The following is a 19507-nucleotide window of genomic DNA, read 5'->3' as shown; positions in this document are numbered from 1 at the left end:
TGGCTCTTGAGCACCTCCAGTGACTGCGGTATATCAGCGTGGTTGCTTCAGTTGTGGGAGTTTTCAGACACTGGCTGTTGTTCTAGCGAGACAAAAAACCAAAACTGATGGAACAGTGTCTATACAGGAAGCAACTGGCTGTCCTGATGGCTGCCAACAGTTTTACACAAGGTGTGTCATGCAAGCTTGCATGAGTCTGGTTTAAAAACTTGCTGTTCTGATGGAAGGAGAGGATGTTGGTACAGGATAACTGCGGGATTTGTGCTCTCCCGACATCCAGTTGCAATCACAGCTTATTGTTGCTATAGAAAACAGCTTCTCTGTAGACAAATTGAGTTAGTTCCAATAAGTGGCTGAAGCCCTAAGTGATCCAAGGTGGATCCAAGCATGATCCAAACTGGAATTTAACTAATTGTAGTAGGGAATCCAAGCCTTAATGAGATGAGTTATTTAAAATATGAGTCCTCCATCTAAAACAGCATTGAACTCTTACTCTGGTTTATGATAGAAGTGAGAGTTTAACAGCAGAAGTCTGAAGTTATGCTCCATATTTCTCATCACTCAAGAGAATATTTGAATATATGAATTCCTTTGGCTATGTTAGAGCTCATAATGAGGTCAGCTGATGTTCTTTAAATGCTCGGAGTCTAGCAATGTGGGGAAGTGGACTGCTATTTGCTGTTGAGCTTTAGGCTAAGAAGCCTGATTTTAGAGGACTGTGGACTTCCCCTTTCCCTTCCCCTCTCCTCCCCTTCTCCCTGGACTGATCCCACATGGTTTGAGAATGATTTCAGATCAAGGTAAATGAGGAATCGCCGTGTGAAAACCTGTTGTTTTACTGCACTATAAGAGACACTTAGTCAAAAGACAAGTGTGTGTTCCAAGCTTGAGATTGCAGGAGATCCTAGAAACAACTCAGCTGCTCAAACCTGTAGTCTGGCTGAATCTTTTATTGTCAGTTTTGGTCAGGAGGAGATGCTTGAGTAAGACAAATAAAAGGTCATGGGTAAGTTGGTCCTTCTTGTGATATACTTCTAGGCTTTCATCAGGGAGAAGCTTAATTAGTCCAAATAATCATAGCAGAAACCACACCAAGAGCATGAGAGTGAAATTTATACTTTCTTGACGTGAAGGAAAATTGTACCTGGTTCTGCCATTCCCCAAATATTTGTTTCCTTATGACAAGAAGAACTTTGCAGAAGTAATTTTTTTTTTCAGTCTTGCGTGCAACACAAAAAGGGGTAAAATCTAGGAGGCCACCTGAAATGTTTTTTCCATCTGGAAGGATCCATTTAACAGCACCCATGGACCTGGTTATGAACAAAACTAAGTTCCCAACTAAATCCACATTCTTCTTTCTCCTTCTCAGAATTGCCTGTGAAAATCAGCAAACCATTGGCAGACAGTAGCGTCATTGAGAAGGACAAGGTCACATTTGAGTGTGAGCTGTCCAGGCCCAACATGGACGTCAAGTGGTTCAAGGTATGGCATGTAATGGTATTTTCCTTTCTGACTTCTCTGGAAATGAATGAGAGCCTTTAATTTCACTTCCAAGGGATGCGAGTCTGAGCTTTTCCTTGATAGCTTTTTCACTGCTCTCTTTTCTTTATGCTCTTTTATTTGCCCAGATCAGCACTCTTTGTTATTATGTCCTGAGTTCATTTATCAAGTTGAAATTGAAGTTTGTTTTGGTTTTATTGTGAACTTTTTAGGTCATGCTGCACAAAATATTGTTGGTTGAACTACAGTACAGTCTTGAGCTTCAAGTCTAACACAGAAATTCTCAGCCGGGATTTTGTAGCCTTGTTGTGAACTGGGTTTTTGGGGTGAAATCTCAGTTTTCTTTGCACCTGACAGTGTGAGAATTTGCTCTGGCACTTTGTGTACCTCCCCGGTGCTCAGCTGTTCCTTCCCTTACTTGGGGATAACGTCATTTATTCAAGGTGATGTCCAAACAGGCTTGTTAACAGTCCTCCGCAGTGCTTTAAGCTGTCATAGGTCAGCCAGAATTTATGCATGTTCTATAGCCATTCCTTCATGTTGAAAACACTGCACTGTGCTTAAGCTTCAGCATATGTTCCAGTAAGCACAGTTCCATTAATTCTAGGGGAGTGGGTGAATTAAGCATAGATCTGAAGGCTCCCTTTGCTGAGTGCAGAGATGGAAGGACTAATGGAGATCTGACTTGATATTTTCCCTTCTAGGATGGGAAGGAGCTCTGTCAAAGTAAAAAAGTGGGCATTACTTCCCAGGGAAATAAGAGAAGTCTCATTATTCACAAGTGTGAATATGAAGATCAGGGAACATCCACATGCTGAGCAGCCTAAGACAAGACATCAGCTACCCTAAAGGTTCATTTTATGTTTAACTGAAAGAGCAAATAAATCCTCTTGTGGTATTTTGCACCACGGGAAGAAATGCTTCATGGGCAGTTTGGGCATTTCTTGGTTAGTCCTTTTGGATACCTTTCTCTTTCTTCTTTATGCTCAAGACAGATTTTCCCTCCATGTGTTGCATTGGTTAAACCCCAGTTTGTAGCTCATCATTGGGCTCTGAAGCATCAGACTTGTTACTGAACACACGGGTCTGCTGTGCCCTGGTAGATGCCACCTTCCCAAGGGACGTATGAAATGATGCTTTTTTTCTGATTTCCTACTAGATGCTGTCCTCATGTGGCCACTTGGGTTCAGTGTTAGCATGAACATGAACATGTGTCCTGTCCCATGACTTTGGTGAACTCTCATTTTCTCTCTCATTCTGCAACCAGGTTGGGTTGCTGTTTCAGTACTGGCTGTTTTATGTAGCCATTCCATTTGTTCTGGTTTACGTTCTTTTTTATTTTCTTTTTTTCAGGCATCATTTCTATACAGTAGACAAAGCCAGCCTATTACATTTGATTTACAGTTTTTAGCTTTTGCTGGTAAGCATTTCAGCTCTCAGGCAGTTTTACCAACAGCTTTGAAGAGCTGAAATGAACCAGCCTGGACACGATGGTCTGTTTTTGTTGGTGTAATGAATTTATGAAGTTAAACTGATTGACCCCATAAGGTTTTACAGTGTATGACTCACGTCTGGCAGAGTTATCACAGCAATGAGTTTATATACTTAGCATTTCAGGAGGCAAATGGTTGGGGATACTCTTTCATTTGCTTGCGTCTCAGAGTGAATCACTAGTATGTGAACCATCCTTCATCTCCTTTGTATTGCTTTTGTGTGTGTCTGTGTGTGGTTTCCCCTGTGAATTTCATTCTTTCCAGTTATATGTAAGTTCTCTTTTGAGCAGTGAAATTAGATGTTCCATCATCAGTCATAATGGTAAAGCTGAGTTGCCACGTTATCTGTGTCCTTTCTGTCTGGCGTCTCAATAACTGCTGCCCCACCACAATATCTGCCTAATACTTCAGCTCCATGGATGCCTCCTTGTGCAAACTGAGAGCCTGTATTTGGTGTGCATAGATCTGGGCTTACATCTGTGCTGGTAAATGCACTAGTGCATGGGCTAAGCAGTCCTGCCTCCTGTGCTGTGGGCATTGAGATGGGGCTCCTACAAGCTGCCCATTGCAAGATATTTAGAAACTAATTGCTGCGGAGGTTTCCATCCTCTTTTCAGACTAACTAAAATTTGGTTAGTGGGATCAAAACAGAAGGGGCAGGGAGGGAGAGCTGACCAAGGACTACTGATGGAACAACTATGAATCCTTGGTTCCTCAGGATTCCCTGCATCAGCAGTTGGCAACAGGAGTAAGGGGGCTCAGGAGGACACTGTGGAGTAGTGTGAAAAATGAGCGAAGAGAGTTACTAATTGATGCCTCTTGGAAAGTAGTCCAAGAGTGGTCCTCTTCCTAAACTCTCCTCTTGTGTGTGGTTTTATCTTTATGAGGTGTTCATAACAAGTGATGTGTAGATCTCCCTTATCTCATAATGTCTTTGCCTGCCTGCAGTGAATATGCAGGATACTGGATCATATACCAGCTTCTTTGAATTACTGCTCATGTCAGGAGATAAAATCTGCCTATTCTTTGAACTAAAACTGGCGAGGGTTAGTTATTCTGGCTACCGAGAGAATGACACAGCAGATTAAACTCTTTCATTTCCTTCTTTGTCAAATGCCTTTTCATCTAACTGTGTGTCCCATAGAAATTCAGAGCAGTGTTGGCTGAGGGAAGTGGAAATATTTATCTCCTGTGTGTATCTGCCACCCTATTTAGACATGCTGGCAGAGCGCAGAGATTGGAGGAGTTGGATTAGGCAGTAGTTTCCCTATTGCTCACAGAACCACTTTTTCTGTGGTCTCCCAGCTACCCTGTGCCCAGTGGCCTATGCAAGATGGAGCGGAAAAGGCTCATTTTATGAACAAACAGGAACCTTTCTGGTCAGATTAATACCTGTGCTCTTTTAGAGAGATTTAGATACTAGAGATTTTAGGTACTGGAATAGGCTCCCCAGAAAGGTGGTTGAATCACCATCCCTGGTTGTGTTTAAGAGCCTTTTGGATGTGGTACTCAGGGATATGATTTAGTGTAGGGTTTTTAGAGTTAGGGTACTGGTTAGGCTGCGGTTGGACTTGATGATCTTCAATGTCTTTTCCAACCTGGGTAAATCTATGATTCTATGCAGGAACTCTTCTCCTGAGGTTAATCCAAGTTGTATCCAGGCCCTTCAGAAGGAAAGGGATATAGCAGCCCAGAAATATGGCCTGATTCTGACATAACTAAATGCAGACCTGGAGAGTTAAAAGGGATTGTGTGATGTTCAAAGGATTTTGAAGCAAAGATGTCCCCTAGGTAAGATTTGTGGCTGACATTCCCCATACATTGTTTGTAGGCACACAAGCTAAGGAGAGACTAGTGATGAGCATGCAGAGAAGCCAATGGTTCAGACAGGTTTGTAGTGACACAACACTGTAGAGTTCTGTCTAGTTCTCCTTGGCATAGTTTGGAAAATAAAGATGAGGTAATTGGTGGTAACCAATATGGCTTCATCAAGGTCAAGCCATGTCTGACAAACTTGGTGGCCTTTCATGATGGAGTAACAGCATCAGTGGATAATGGGAGAGCAACTGACATCATCTACTTGGACTTGTGCAGAGCATTTGATCCCATCCTGCATGACATCCTGGTCACCAAACTGGAGAAAAATGGTTTTGATGGATGGACCAGTTGCAGGATAGGGAACTGTCTGGATGGTCACACTCAGAGAGCTGCAGTCAATAGCTCAGTGTCCAGGTGGAGGGTGGTGTTGGGACCAGTGTTATTTAACATTTTTGTAGGCAACATGGAGAGTGGAATCAAATGCAGCCTCAGCAAGTTTGCAGATGACACCAAGCTGAGCGGTGCTGTTGATGTGCTAGAGGGAAGGGATGCTACTCAGAGGGACCTGGACAGGCTGGAGAGGTGGGCCCTTGGCAGCCTCATGAACTTGAGTGTGGCCAAGTACAAGGCCCTGCACCTGGGTCAGGGCAATCCCAAGCACAGGCACAGGCTTAGAGGAGAATGATTTGAGAGAAGCCTTGACCCTGAGGAGAAGAGTTGGTGTGGAGGGAGGTGTCCCTGCCTATAGCAGGGGGACTGGAACTAAATGACCTTAAAGATTCAGTCAGTTCTATTGTTTTTCTACCCTTAATTTTGCTTGAAAGGTTTTAGAATAAATGAGATTCTGGTTTCCATGAAAACTGTTTGCAGGGAGCTCCATTGTAGCTAGTAGGTCTGTCTTTAAGTTCAAGGGCAATAATGCATTGACTGTGTTGAAGAGAGAAATGACTCAGGAATGGATGATGGTTTAGAATAAAACATAATCCTACTTATTTTCTATGCAAATATGTGTAAGGAAAAGATGCTGCACTCAGTTCTGGAAATACCCTGACAAATATATCTCTACTGTTTCACAGCTGGAGATATCAAGATTGTTAAAGCACTGGAAGATGTGGAAGTGAATGAATATGGGAGTGCATCTTTTGTCTGTGAGATTTCACACGATGAGGTTCAGACCCAGTGGTACAAAGAGGACAACAAGCTGAAGGCTGATGACAACATCAGAATGCAACAAGATGGTAGGGTGTAAGCGGGGGGTCTTTCTCCTGAGTGGGGGGTGGGTTGGAGATCAAGCATATAAGACATCTGAAATGAAGTGAAGAGGGTTCAGAAGCGAGTTCCTCTTTTGTTTTGGGACTGAGGTTTAGGTGGAACAAGTGACATGGTGGGATGCTTAGTGTGGGACGTGTGATGCTATCCCACCATCCCACACTGCTGGGAGCAGGTAGGAAATGAGTGCAGTTATTTCCAAAGTGGGGGTGAACAGGGCAGTCAGTTCACCTCTCCAAAGAGGTTTTGTCTGACAGTGAGTGTGATCCTTCTGTATCAGATACTTTGAATTTGACGGTGGCCGCATTTGATCAGTCCTTGTAGAAGCCATGTTTAGATTCTGCTTTGGTCTGCTCCATTTCCAGTTCAAAGTCGTTGGACACTAAATGAGACAGCTGCATCTCAGTAAAAGATGTGTTTGAATAGCTGTGATGTGCTTACTATTCAGATTTACAGAGCTGAGGTTTTGTCCTTGGCTATAGCAAAGAAGTCAAATCAGGTGAAATTAATTGTATTTCTGAACTAGACAAGTTTAAGTTTGGTAGCACCTAAATTTGGTGCGGTTTGTCATTGATTTCATCTGAAAGAAACTTGCAGGCTTTTTATCTGCTGTTGTCCCCAGCGTAAGATTATCCATTCACATCCTAAAGTACTTGTTATATTTTCAACTCACTCTTATTTGAATAAAAGCCTCAACAATAGGGAGCAATTTAATAAGCACAGAACAAGAGCTGGACCTTGCATTTGGTAGATACTGTACAGTATTACTTCATAGAAATGTAGTCAATGGCATTCCCTATAGACAATCGTTTGTTTTATCTTTAGAGTCGTTCAAAGAACCATTGTGAACTTGACATTAATTGGAATGGAATACACGCAAGAGACTTTCCTCTTCTTCCAATTGTCCTCATCCTTTCTTCTCTTCCACCCCTGCTTTGCAGATTACCATATAGAAATCACCAGGAAGTTGGAGGACAAGACAGCTTTGGAACGTCATTCTGTCATCCTGTCCTGTGACTTCAGGCCTTCTCCAAAGGTTGTGAAATGGTTCAAGGGCCGCACACCCATCGAGCCCTCTGAGAAGTACAAGATCAAGAGGGATAAGCATTCAGTAGAGCTCAGAATTCTGAAGCTGAAGCCCGATGATGCTGGTGTGTACAAGTGCAAGGCAGGAATTGCAGAGACTGAGGCCACGCTGACAGCTGAAGGTATGAGCAGGGAGGGTGGCCTCTTCCATGTCCTATTTCACCTCAGATTTCTCTTCTTGAGGTTGACTTCTGCCGTTCTCTCCTGCTAACTTTATACATGTATTATCTTCACATAGATGATTACACAAAGATCATCTAGTCCAACCATTCTACCACATCCCAGTATGATTTATAGTAACAGTGGTAACAGTTCACCTTGTTTCCCCACAGCCCGCAATGTAGAAGTAACGAAGCACCTGCAGGATGTAGAAATTGAAGAAGAGAGCTCTGCTGTCTTCTCCTGCGAGCTGTCCCATAATGACGAGGACATGGAATGGTTCCTGAATGGCAACCTCCTTTACACCAACAATTACAATGACATCAAGAACGTTGGCAATTGCTGCACACTGACAATGAAGCAGGTTAAGCCTGAGGATGCTGGCACAGTGACAGTGAAGTCAGACAAGGTGTCAGAAAGCGCACCTGAAGGTGATAGGTGGGTCTGATCACACCCCTCCTGGATGTAAGAGATGCTAAGGAGCTCCAGTTCATTCTATTGTGCAGCAGTCCTGCTTCTAAAGCTGACCTCTCTGGGGTGACAAGTCATCAGAGGCTTTCTTCCAGTGGAAGGTTCCATTGCAGCAGATATCAAGGAAGGAGGATGGTTTTGGTGTCCTGCCAAAGCATTCCATTGCTTTTTATCATCATTTTACTTAACACAAGGAGAGTTACAGGAGCAATTTCTTTTACTGCTTCAGTAACATGCAGTGTCAATGCTGTTGTCTCCAAGGATTTATGACTGAAGGAGAGATCATTCAGTGTGTGTTTTGCCTCTGGGATGACTAATGACCAGGCTGTGAGCAACCTGATCTAGCTGTGAATGTCCCTTTTTATTGCAGGGGAGCTGGGCTAGATGGCCTTTAAGGGTCTCTTCCAATTCTAAGGAACTTGTGCCTGAAGTGCAGAAGTGGATGAATTATACCACTTCTTCATATCCTCCCCATGATTACAGAGGAAATACAACAAAACAACATGCATGGTCTTACTGTTGTCATTTGCTTGAATACGAAGACGTCTCTTTTTTATGGTTGAGATTTTTGTTGATATGGGTCAGGAGGAACTCACACTTTTTAGCTTTCTCAATAGGCAAAAAGTTCCAGTTGCTGCAAGCCACCGAGGTAACCAATAGAGGGGCCCTGATCCCCCTTGTTCCATCGGGATGCTCTGGCACGGGATGTGCCTCAAATTCAAAGCTCCTTCCCACCTCCCAAGGAAAAGCAAAGCAACTCAAGCATCTCCAGCAAAGCTGCCCAGCAGACAGCAGGGAATGCAAACAGCTTCTGGCTGCTCCCCTGCACTCCTGTCCTAAGTAAGTGACCCCTCGAGGACTGGATGGGAAATCAGTGCATGACACACGTGAGTGTGCACAGCATTGTGCAAAGCAGTGGGGATCCATGTGTGTGTGTGTGTGTATTTGTGCATGGATGGTGTTGTACACACATTTGTGTCCATGAGTGTACAAACCAGTGGTGTTGCTCAGGTGTGTGTAGGTCTGTGGGTATGTGTGCAAGGACGAGCATGCACATATATGTACGTGCACAGGGGTGTGCAGAGTGTTGGAGCTGCACAAGGACATTGTGGTACCGGTGTGTGCGTGCACTTTGGGAGTGAAAGGAAGGGGTTACACATGTGTGAGTGTGTGTGCGCACAGGGCTGCACTAAGGGATGTGGTTGTGTGAGTGTGTGTGAGCACATAGATAGTGCGTGGATGCGGTGGCACAAATGTGTGCTTGCACAGGGCTGTGCTGAGGAGTTGGGCTGCACACAGGTGCACACAAAGGGATGTTTGAACCCTTTGCCCCTAAGAACAGTTTTCCAGTGTCTCTCGTCCAAGAATTCTTTGAACAGCCTGCAGCTGACTCTCCTGAAGCTCAGGGTCCTGACTTTGCTTTTTGCCAGGCCCGCATTCCTTGAGATGAGGAACTCTAGGAGGGCATGGTCACTACAGCCCTGACCACCTCCAGTCTTAACCCCTGCTGTGCAGCATGTCCAGTAATGCTTCCCTTCACAGAATCACAGAATTACCCGGGTTGGAAGGGACCTCAAGGATCATGTAGTTCCAACCCCCCTGCCTAGCAGGGCCACCAAACATACACATTTACTAGATCAGGTTGCCCAGGGCCCTGTCCAACCTGGTCTTGAACACCTCCAAGGACGGGGCATCCACAACCTCACTGGGCAGCCTGTTCCAGGACCTAACCACCCTTCTAGTAAAGAACTTTCCCCTAACATCCAACCTAAATCTTCCCTCCTTCAACTTAAAACCATTTCCCCTAGTCCTGCTATTATCAGCCCTTTCGAAGAGTTTACTCCCCTCCTGGGAGTAAGTTCCCTTCAGGTATTGAAAGGCTGCAATGAGGTCACCTCGCAACCTTCTCTTCTCCAGGCTGAACAAACCCAACTCCCTCAGCCTGTCCTCATAGGGGAGGTGCTCCAGCCCCCTGATCATCTTTGTGGCCCTCCTCTGGACCCTTTCCAAAATTTCCATATCTTTTTTTGTACTGAGGGCTCCACACCTGGACACAGTACTCCAGATGGGGCCTCACAAGAGCAGAGTAGAGAGGGACGTTCACCTCCCTATCCCTGCTGACCACCCCTCTCATGATGGAGCCCAGGATCCCATTTGCTTTCCGGGCTGCCAGAGCGCACTGCTGGCTCATGTTAAGTTTCTCATCTATCAGGACCCCTAGGTCTTTTTCAGCCGAGCTGCTCTCAAGGACAACTTCTCCCAGCCTGTACAGGTGCCTGGGGTTCTTCCGGCCCAAGTGCAAAACCTTGCACTTTGCCGTGTTGAACCTCATTAGGTTCACCCGAGCCCAGCTTTCCAGCCTGTCAAGGTCCCTCTGAATGGCATCTGTTCCCTCCACCGTATCGACTGCACCACTCAGCTTGGTGTCATCAGCAAACTTGCTGAGGGTGCACTCCATTCCCTCATCGATGTCATTAATAAAGATGTTAAAGAGCACCGGTCCCAAGACAGACCCTTGAGGGACGCCGCTCGTTACCGGCCTCCACCTGGACATAGAGCCATTGACCACCACCCTCTGTCTGCGGCCTTTCAACCAATTGCTTATCCATCTAGTTGTCCACCCATCAAATCCACCTCCCTCCAATTTGGAGATGAGGATGTGATGGGGGACCATGTCAAAGGCCTTGCTCAGGTCCAGGTAAATGACATCGGTCGCCTTCCCTTCATCCACCAACGCCGTCACTCCATCATAGAAGGCCACAAGATTAGTTAAGCATGACCTTCCCCTGGTGAAGCCATGCTGGCTGTCTCGGATCACATGCTTGTTCTTTATGCGATCAAGCATGTTGTCCAGGAGGATCTGTTCCATAATCTTCCCAGGCACAGAGGTGAGACTCACCGGCCTGTAGTTACCCGGGTCGTCCTTGCTCCCCTTCTTGTAAATGGGAGTGACGTGACCCTTCCTCCAATCATCCGGGACCTCACCTGACAGCCACGACTTCTCAAATATGATGGAGAGCGGCTCAGCAACCACCTCAGCCAGCTCCTTCAGGACCCTGGGATGCACGCCATCTGGCCCCATAGACTTATACTCATTCAGTCTAAGGAGGCACTCTCGGACTTGCTCTACCCTTACAGTGGGGAGGGATTTACCTCCTTGGTCCCCACATGGAGGTATGGGGGTGCAAGACTTAGGGACGTGAAAAAGACTAGAATCCTGGCCACCAGTGAAGACCGAGGTGAAGAACTCATTCAGCACCTCAGCTTTCTCTTCATCTGTTGAAGCCATTTCTCCTTTTAAATTTACCAGAGTAGGCACGCCCATTTTGGCCTGTCTCTTCTGGCCAATGTACCTGTAGAAGGTTTTCTTGTTGTTTTTCACATCCCTCGCCAAGTTCAGTTCTGCCTGAGCCTTGGCTTTCCTGATCCCACATCTGCAAGTTCGGACGGCATCCCTGTATTCTTCCCGGGTGACACAGCCTTGTTTCCAGAGCTTGTACACCCCTTTCTTCACCCTCAGTTCTCTTAGCAGGTCCTTGCTGAGCCATGCTGGTTTTCTACCTCTCCTGCCCACTTTCTTAATCAGGGGAATGGAGACCTCTTGTGCTGCCAGGAGGGCATCCTTGAACAGTAGCCAGCTCTCCTCAACGTCCTTATCTTTGAGGGCAGCGCGCCAGGGGATCTTGGCCAGCATTCCATTGAGTAGCTTGAAGTCTGCTCTTCTAAAGTTGAGCATCCTGGTCCTGCTCTTTGCCAGGCCCACATCGCTTGAGATCACAAACTCAACCAGGGCATGATCGCTGGAGCCCAGGCAGCCTCCAACCTTGACGCCTTTGATGATCTCCTCAGCGTTGGTGAGCAGCAGGTCCAGCAACGCTTGACCTCTGGTCGGTCTGTCCAATACCTTCCCTTCTGCTTGGTGTGCTTAATGCTTGGCCCACAAAGTTATTCCCAGTGCAGTCCAGCAGTCTCTCAGACAGCTTGCAGCCAGCCATGCTGATTTCCCAGCCTGACTGGAATCCCCCATCAAGTTGAGAGTCAGTGAGCGCGGTGCTTCTGGTAGCTGCAGTAAGCAGGGCCCATCAACAGGCTCCCTTGACCAGGCGGCCTGGAGCAGACCCTCACCTCCAGAAGCCCATTATTGGTTCAGTCCCGAATTTTACCCGCAAGTTCTCAACGTGATCGTGGCTGTTCTTAGTCCTTTGCAGTCAGCTTCTTCATAGAGAGGGCAAATACCTTGCCCTCCGGAATTCCATAGTAACAATCATGTCTCCTTTATGTCAGGTGAGGTGTTTTTTGTTGTTGTTGTTTTTTGTTTGCTTGTTTGTTTGTTTTCCATTTTCTAGGTAGAAAATTTAATTTCTGAGCCAGGAGAAGAAGAAGTGCAACATGTAACAATCTTCCTGGCACTGTGCAGTTTGCATGAGTAGCCAAGTGCTCCTCAGGTAACGTGTGCTGCAGAGCTGACCTTGGTGGCAGGGGTTGTGTCTTCATTTTCTTCCTGTCATGTGGGAACATAAGAAGACTCTTCAGAGCAGGAGCTGCAGAGGAAGATGAACGGCATGAGAAGGTAAGGCTAGGAACCAAGGACACCTCCAGAAAGAACAGAAAAACTAAGTCATTTAAGATGCATGATGGCCGTGTGATACTGTCCGTGACTGGAGGAGAAGCACATGGCTAGGAATGACTGATGGCTCTGGTGGGATGAGTGCCTACGTGCGCCGTAAAGGAGAGTTTGTGGGATGTTCTGTGGACATGTGAAGGCTGTGGGAAAGTTAAGAGAGAAAACGTGTGAATTCACAGAAGTGGTATTAGAACCTGGAATAAACCATTTGGATCACTCACATCTGAGTCCGTGCCAGATTGTCGCACTGTCAGAACCTGAGGCCTGGGATTTTCCTTTAGTAGTGCCAACTGCCTGTTGTAAATGAGAAAAGATATTACTAAACATAGCTTCCCTCCTTGTAGTTTTGATATTTCTGTCTTTGCATTCCTTTAGCACCCAGGGTGTTGATGCAGCTGCACAAATCCGCTGTACTGTCCTCCTGTTTTGCATGGAAGAATGGTAAAATAGCAATCTCTGGGTGAAATTTTGTTCAGGCGTTTTCCTTTCTGTGCCCCTAGGAAGCAATGGCTTGGAAATGGCAGTGCCGCCTGGGAACCCACACAGCAACCCAGTATCTCATTGTCTGGGTCTGTGAAAAACCACAATGATGACAAAAGATGTTTCAATTCTGTCTGTGCTGTCAGTGCAGCCCTGAGGAGCGGTGTGGGCATGGCATGGCAGGGAGAAGGGATTTCCCTTCCAATGGGAAAGTGCCTGTTCATGTGTTGGTATGTAACCGCTCCATGGCCTGCTCCATGTGCTTCTGAATGGGCAGCTCAACTTTTGTGTCACTCAGCCACCTGTGGCAGAGGTCAGGATTAGTGCCTTTCAAGGAGCTGAGAAGCATTTCTTGCTCAAGTCCTGCTTCCAAGCTTAACCACCTACAATGAAGTAGATGTCGTTTTTCTGGTGTCCTTCAATTCCGTGTCCGCATTTTCCCAAAAGCAAAAGAATTTGGAGTTAACCAGCTGCAGTGAAGTGAGCGATTTCAGTGCCTATTTCTGATGGTGGCAATGAGTTCAGAGGTCACACTTAATTGACGGTGCCTGTTTCCATTCTGACAAAGGCTGTAGTTTCAGCTGACTTCCCGAGGCTGCCATGTGTGGTGGTGACACAGCCTTGGGCTTGTGCGTTTGCATGACTCCCACCTTTCCTTTCTGTGTCTTGCAGGTCAGCTGGTGCTGGAAGCGGCCGGTATCTGAGTAGGAATGAAGGTGAGTGCAGGAGCAGCTGCTGAGGGGAGGAAGGAAGTCCATGCTAATGAGCTCTGAAGCATCTGCAGGTCCGGTACCAGAATAGGCAGCAGTGATGCAGGGGGCTCCTCGGCAGGAAGCTGGCTGATCCAAATGCTTGCTGAGAGTTTGGAAGCCCAAACCCTTATGGTCTCTGTAAGGGTGGTTAATAAAAAGATATTAACCAAGATGGTGGTAAATAGCCTAAGGTTATTAGCAAAGGGAAACTCACCAATATCGATACCTTGACTAGAAAGCTGAGGCAGCCTCAACTAGGGAGCAATCTCTAAGACATGCTGTCTCAGTGGTGGTCAGCCTTTAAATGAGGTCTCAGAGGAGGTTGAGTCGAGGTCCACCCCTTCTGGGAGCACAGCTAGATTACTCTCACCTGTGCTCCCGCAGCTGACCCAATACTTGCCTCAGCTGATTAATCAGAGGTTCAAGCTGTGATTTCCCATACAGTCTCTAAGCTGAAGGCAGCATCTCCTTGATCTGATGGTGGTGTGCCTGAGTGAGGGAGTGATCCAAGCTGGATGCAGAAGAGTCATCTTAATTTCTCTGCTATTTTACTTCAGATGACACCTATTGGGTGTTGGTTTCTTAAAATTTGGATCTAGGAGGTGGTCTCTTCCTTTGCTTCTGATGAAAGCACAGAAGTGCAGCAGGAGTAGAAGACAAAGAGGTTTTCTTGGTGACAGGAACACCAATTATTTGATTCAAATGTGTAACTGATGTAGATGGTGAAGAACAGATCTGCCTCAAAGACATGCTTGATCACATAAGAAATGAGCATGTGATCCAAGACAGGCAGCGTGGCTTTAGCAGGGGAAGGCCATGCCTAACCAGTCTGGTGGCCTTCTATGATGCAGTGACGGCATTTGTGGACAAAAGGAAGGTAACAGATGTCATTGACCTGGACTTGAGCAAGATCTTTGACATTGCCCTCCACCACATCCTTATCTCTAAACTGGAGGGATGTGGATTTGACAGGTGGACCACCTGGTGGATAAGGGATTGGTTGAAAGGCCACAGACAGAGGGTGGTGATTCATGGTTCTATGTCCAGGTGGAGGCCGATAACAAGTGGTGTCATCCAGGAGTCTGTCTTGGGACCAGTGCTTTTTTACATGGTTATCAGAGACACCAATGATGCAATGGAGTGCACCTTCTGCTGTTTGCTGAGTGGTGCGGCTGACGCAGTGGAAGGAAGGGATGCCATTCAGAGGGAGCTCAACCGAGAGGTTGGCCTACGTGAATCTAATGAGGTTGAACACAGCAAAGTGCAAGGTTTTGCACTTGGGCTGGAGGAATCCCAGGCATTTCTACAGACTGGGAGGAGCAGTCCTTAAGAGAAGCCCCGCAGAGAAGGACCTGGGGGTCCTGGTGGATGAAAAACAGAACGTGAGCCATCAGCGTGCTCTTGCAGCTCAGAGAGCAAATGGTCCCCTGGGCTCCATCAGAAGAGGGGATGGCCAGCAGGGACAGGGAGGTGATTGATCTTCATGATCCTTGAGGTCCCTTCCAACCCGGGCCATTCTATGATTCTGTGATTACACTCGCTATCAGAAAGAATGGCAGCTGTACAGAAGCTGGATATATTTTGGGACAGTTCTTGTAACCAGTTGATTTTAAGACCTTGCCCGAGTCAAGAGTCTAAATTGAGTGTCAGAAGAAAGCTGGTAAAGTGGCTATTGCTCATTCTTTTTCATTTGCTGATTCTTTCATTCGGGTTCCTTTTCCAAAGGAGATTCTGGTGATGGAAGCAATTGAAGAAAGAACCAAAGCAGCTCTTGCCAAGAGTGCTTGAAGTCCCTGTGGAGAGAAGCAAAGAACTTGGGCTTCCTCTGGGATGCTCCCCACCATGTCTCAGGAAGGAGACAACTGCTGTTCCACTTTCTGCTCTGTGTGTGGAAAGGTACGTCTGGGTTTCTTCTGCTTGTTTATTCTTTCTTTTTCAGGCTTTGAAGGAGAAGGGGTGGAGCAACGGGAGACTCACTGGTCGTTTGTTACCTCAAGAACAGGATGGATTCTGCATTGACTGTGAAAAACCTGGGCTAGTAGCATGGGCATGTTTCAGGCTGGACTTTTCCTTCTTGGTTTCCTTTTGGCTACAGGGAGACAGCTGTCTAAAGGTGTGTTTTCATACCCACTCTCCAAAACCATGTTTCATTGTTGCAGGTGGTTCAGTGTGCTCTTGCAGTGCAGATGCTGTAGTTTGCTGTAGAATCTGAATTGTTTCTGTTCCTAGGGGAGGACTGGGAGGAGGTAGTGAGAAGAGAATTCAATGCCTTAGGTGTATCTTAGTGAGAAATGTTGGCATGAGGTGCTGAAAGTCTTGAGTTGTCAAAGGCCAGTGAGGCTCAGACTCCTTAACCTGCTGGAGCAGGGTGGAAGCAAGGAGTGGGCACTGCCGTCACACAAGCTGCACTTGGTTCTGGTCTGCCAGGTCTGTGCTGGCCTGGATTTCTTCTGAGAAGTTTGTTGGAGCTGCTTGGAGTAGTGAAGGGTGGGGAGGAAGTGCTGCTCAAGAGCTAAGGCTCTGCATGATCATCTTGGATGGTTTTAACCATGATATCTGAAGACATAGTTTCCATCAGAATGATCCCAACATTGTGCGAGTGTCTCAGATGTATGAGAGCACCCGCCTCCTCCAGCTGAGCCATAGGAAAGCTAACTGTGCCCAGTAATTACAGCTTCTGCAGATTGAATATGCTTCCAAGTGTTTTCCTTAGTGATCAATAATGTCCCAGCACTCTGAGATTCCATCTCTGGCACAGTCTGGAGCATCTCTGCAATCCTTGGTTGCTGGAGGGCACGTGGTGAGTGCATGGACAGGGTGGCACAAACGCGTGCGTGTGCTGAGGAGTTGGGTTGCACACAGGTGCACACAAAGGGGTGTTTGTGGAAGGTGTAGGCACGTAGGTGTTCCCAGGGATGGTTTGCACACGTCTGTGAATGCAAAGGAGGGCACACGATGCAGAGTGTGCATGGGGGTGTGCAAAGCAGGCAGGGTGGTGAATGGGTGTGCGTGTGCACATGGATAGGGGAAGGTTGGGGTTACAGGTTGACCTGTGCTGAGGTGAGTGGGGACTCACGGTGTTGCTCAGTGGTAGATTGGTTCACACTGAGTGCTAACAGGAAACTCGCACACCCTTTTTGTTTCAGCTGTGCCAGCGCTGTGATCCCTTGCTGCAGGGATGGGGTGTTGGAAGGATGGTGTGCGTGCCGAGCTCCCATCTCTTGCAGGAATCAAGTGTAGAGCAAAAGGGATGTTTGGGCCAGGTGACTGTAAGAAGGCTGGCTGCTTTGGATGGTGGTAGCTGATGGAAACGGGTGCTCTGGGGACCGTTCAGCTTTTAACAGAAGACAGGGGTCCTGCAGCAAGAACGACTAGGTTCTCAAATGGCTTCAGACGTGCACACCGACTACATCCCCACAGACATTTACCGGTAGGTGGCTATTGCAGAAGAAGATTCAAGCAGCAGAACCTTTTGCTCAGCTACAGCACACAAATGCTACAAAAGCAGGAACAACCTGCAAGCTCTGGGTCTGTTTGTCTTGCACAGCATCCTGGGGACCGAGTTGGTGCTGCACCAAATGAGGACGAGGGGTCCCGAAGTGGAAGAGCTGGACGCCAAGAGCAAGGACCTGCTGATCCAGCAGGCTGCCCAGTGCCTTAGCAAGCTGGTTCAGATCGCTCCCAGAACCAAGAGGAACTAACAGGCATGCACTAACTGCGTTTGATGGTACCCCCCATCCTTGATTTCCTTCCCTGCTTCTTGTCTGATGACGCTGCTGAGCCAGGAACAAGCTGCCCAGTGTGGCAGAGCATGGTGCAGAGCTGTGCTGGGACCTCCTCCCCTTCATCTGCTGCAGATCAGTGCCCCACACGTGCCATTGGGATGCTCTGGCACGGGATGTGCCTCCAACCCAAAGCTCCTTCCCACCTCCCAAGGAAAAACAAAGCAACCCAAGCATCTCCAGCAAAGCTGCCCAGCAGACAGCAGGGAATGCAAACAGCTTCTGGCTGCTCCCCTACACTCCCGTCCTAAGTAAGAGACCCTATGAGGACTGGCTGGGAAATCAGTGCATGACACACGTGAGTGTGCACAGGATTGTGCAAAGCAGTGGGGTTCCACGAGTTTGTGTGTGTGTGTATCTCTGCTGTTATGAAAGCATGGGAAGACTTACTGAGTCCCAGATAATTACTTATCCTCAAATGATTTTTCCTGGCCAAAGTTAGAGCCTCTCACAGGTAATCGAGATCAACAGGCTGTTGTTGCACAATCAACAGACACAATCTAGATGATCAGCTGAGGAAAATAAAGCATCATGCGAAGGGTACTAGATAAGTGAGCAGCTTGAGATCTGCACATTTATGTGATGCTCATGGTCTTAGACAATATTTGCCTAGAGAGGTCACATTGAATGAAAGCAAACTCTAAGATGAATGAAAATATGCACAGGAGAAGAAGCCTCTGAGGCTTCTCAAGTGTTATGACCAGAAGACATAAACTCTGTTAAAGCAAACGTTTCTCTCTATTTTTTGTGTTATTCCAGGCAGGCCTTGATTACCGCCTGAACACATGCTGTGGAAGCCCAGCTTATGCAGCACCAGAGCTAATCCAGGGCAAAGTGTCTATTGGCTCAGAGGGATGTAGAGCGGTGTTTGTTTTCCCCTCTTTCCCTTCCCTCTCCACAGAGCATTTAAAGGCAGTGGAGCTCAGGTAGGCTCTCTTGGTTTCCCTTCTGAATTCTGCTAGGTTGCATCGCTTGGTAGCTCTCAGAAGCTGTCAGTGGCCACAGACTAGAAAAGTGCAATTGGTCTCAGTTCACACAGCTGGCTGGTTTGTCTCTGGCTAATCCTGAACTGCCTCAAGCGACTGCTTTGGGGCTCTACAGAACAGCAACTTCAGAGATCTCTTTCTATTACTAAGTGTTTGAAAGAGCAATTTGCTCTGTTAATTATCCATCATTTCTGTGCAGTCTGTTTTGTCAGACTTGTCTTTAGCTTCCAAGTTGTATGTGAAGAATTGTTTCCGTTGTAATGCACAATGAACTAAAAATTGAGAGATGAAAATGTGAAGAGTTTTTCCAGCTTTGATTTCATGTCTGGAATTTTGGAACCCACTACTTGCAGTTGTTAATCTGTCCAAACTGGTCTGGTTTGGGATGCCCTCATCCTTCTTGAATTGCTGTTAAAGGCGGAGCAATTCCTACAAGTGCCATGGCCCCACTGTTGTTCTAATTCTTGTTTCTTTGTTTTCCACACGCTGCTTTTCAAGCCTCCTTTTTCTTTACAGTCAAAGTGAGAACTGCACTGTGTCTGAACCTTGTTGTGCCTCTACATAAAGAGAACCGAACAGCAGCAAAGCCAGACAGGTGACTGTGCTGACAGCTCTCGTAGCCAGTAACACGTAACTGTGCTAAATCCCTTGTGACGGCTTTGATTTCATTTTTGCCAGTGAAATCCTTGTAAAAGGAAGTGCAGCAGTGTGATGAGCTAAGGTGAAGATGCTGGTTTTAGTAGTGCTCTAAGCTGAGTGAAAGGGCAATTGAATGAGGGTTATATGCTTTCTCTGGGACGATAAGGTTTTATTTCCTGAGGGAAAGAGCCAGCTTTTCATGGGCTATATGTGGGCTTTGGCAAGGGCAGACAATCCAGTCTGTCAGGAAGCCATTTGAGGTGCTTCAGGTTTGTAAGCTTGTCTTTTTGTTTTTCAGGCGGATATTTGGAGCATGGGTGTACTGCTGTATGCTCTGCTGTGTGGGTTTTTCCTTTGGATGATGACAATATGATGGCACTCTACAGGAGGATACCAGTGGGTATCAGTGGTGCTAGAATACACTGAGAAGGGAAATAGCTGAGCTTGA

General features: G+C 46.8%; 1 long non-coding RNA gene across 1 annotated transcript; it reads left to right on the top strand.

The window, feature by feature from the left end:
- Positions 1 to 16857: 16857 nt before the first annotated feature.
- LOC146755401 (uncharacterized) lies at positions 16858 to 18330 on the top strand. Its single transcript, XR_014938145.1, has 3 exons — positions 16858 to 17082; positions 17357 to 17732; positions 18194 to 18330. It is a non-coding gene; the product is annotated as an uncharacterized LOC146755401 (long non-coding RNA).
- The last annotated feature ends 1177 nt before the right edge of the window (positions 18331 to 19507 follow it).

Source organism: Coturnix japonica, chromosome 33, assembly GCF_054131305.1.
Source record: "Coturnix japonica strain WE chromosome 33, WE-NBRP24, whole genome shotgun sequence".
NCBI classification, from domain to species: domain Eukaryota; kingdom Metazoa; phylum Chordata; class Aves; order Galliformes; family Phasianidae; genus Coturnix; species Coturnix japonica.
This window is presented reverse-complemented; position numbering and strand designations above follow the sequence as displayed.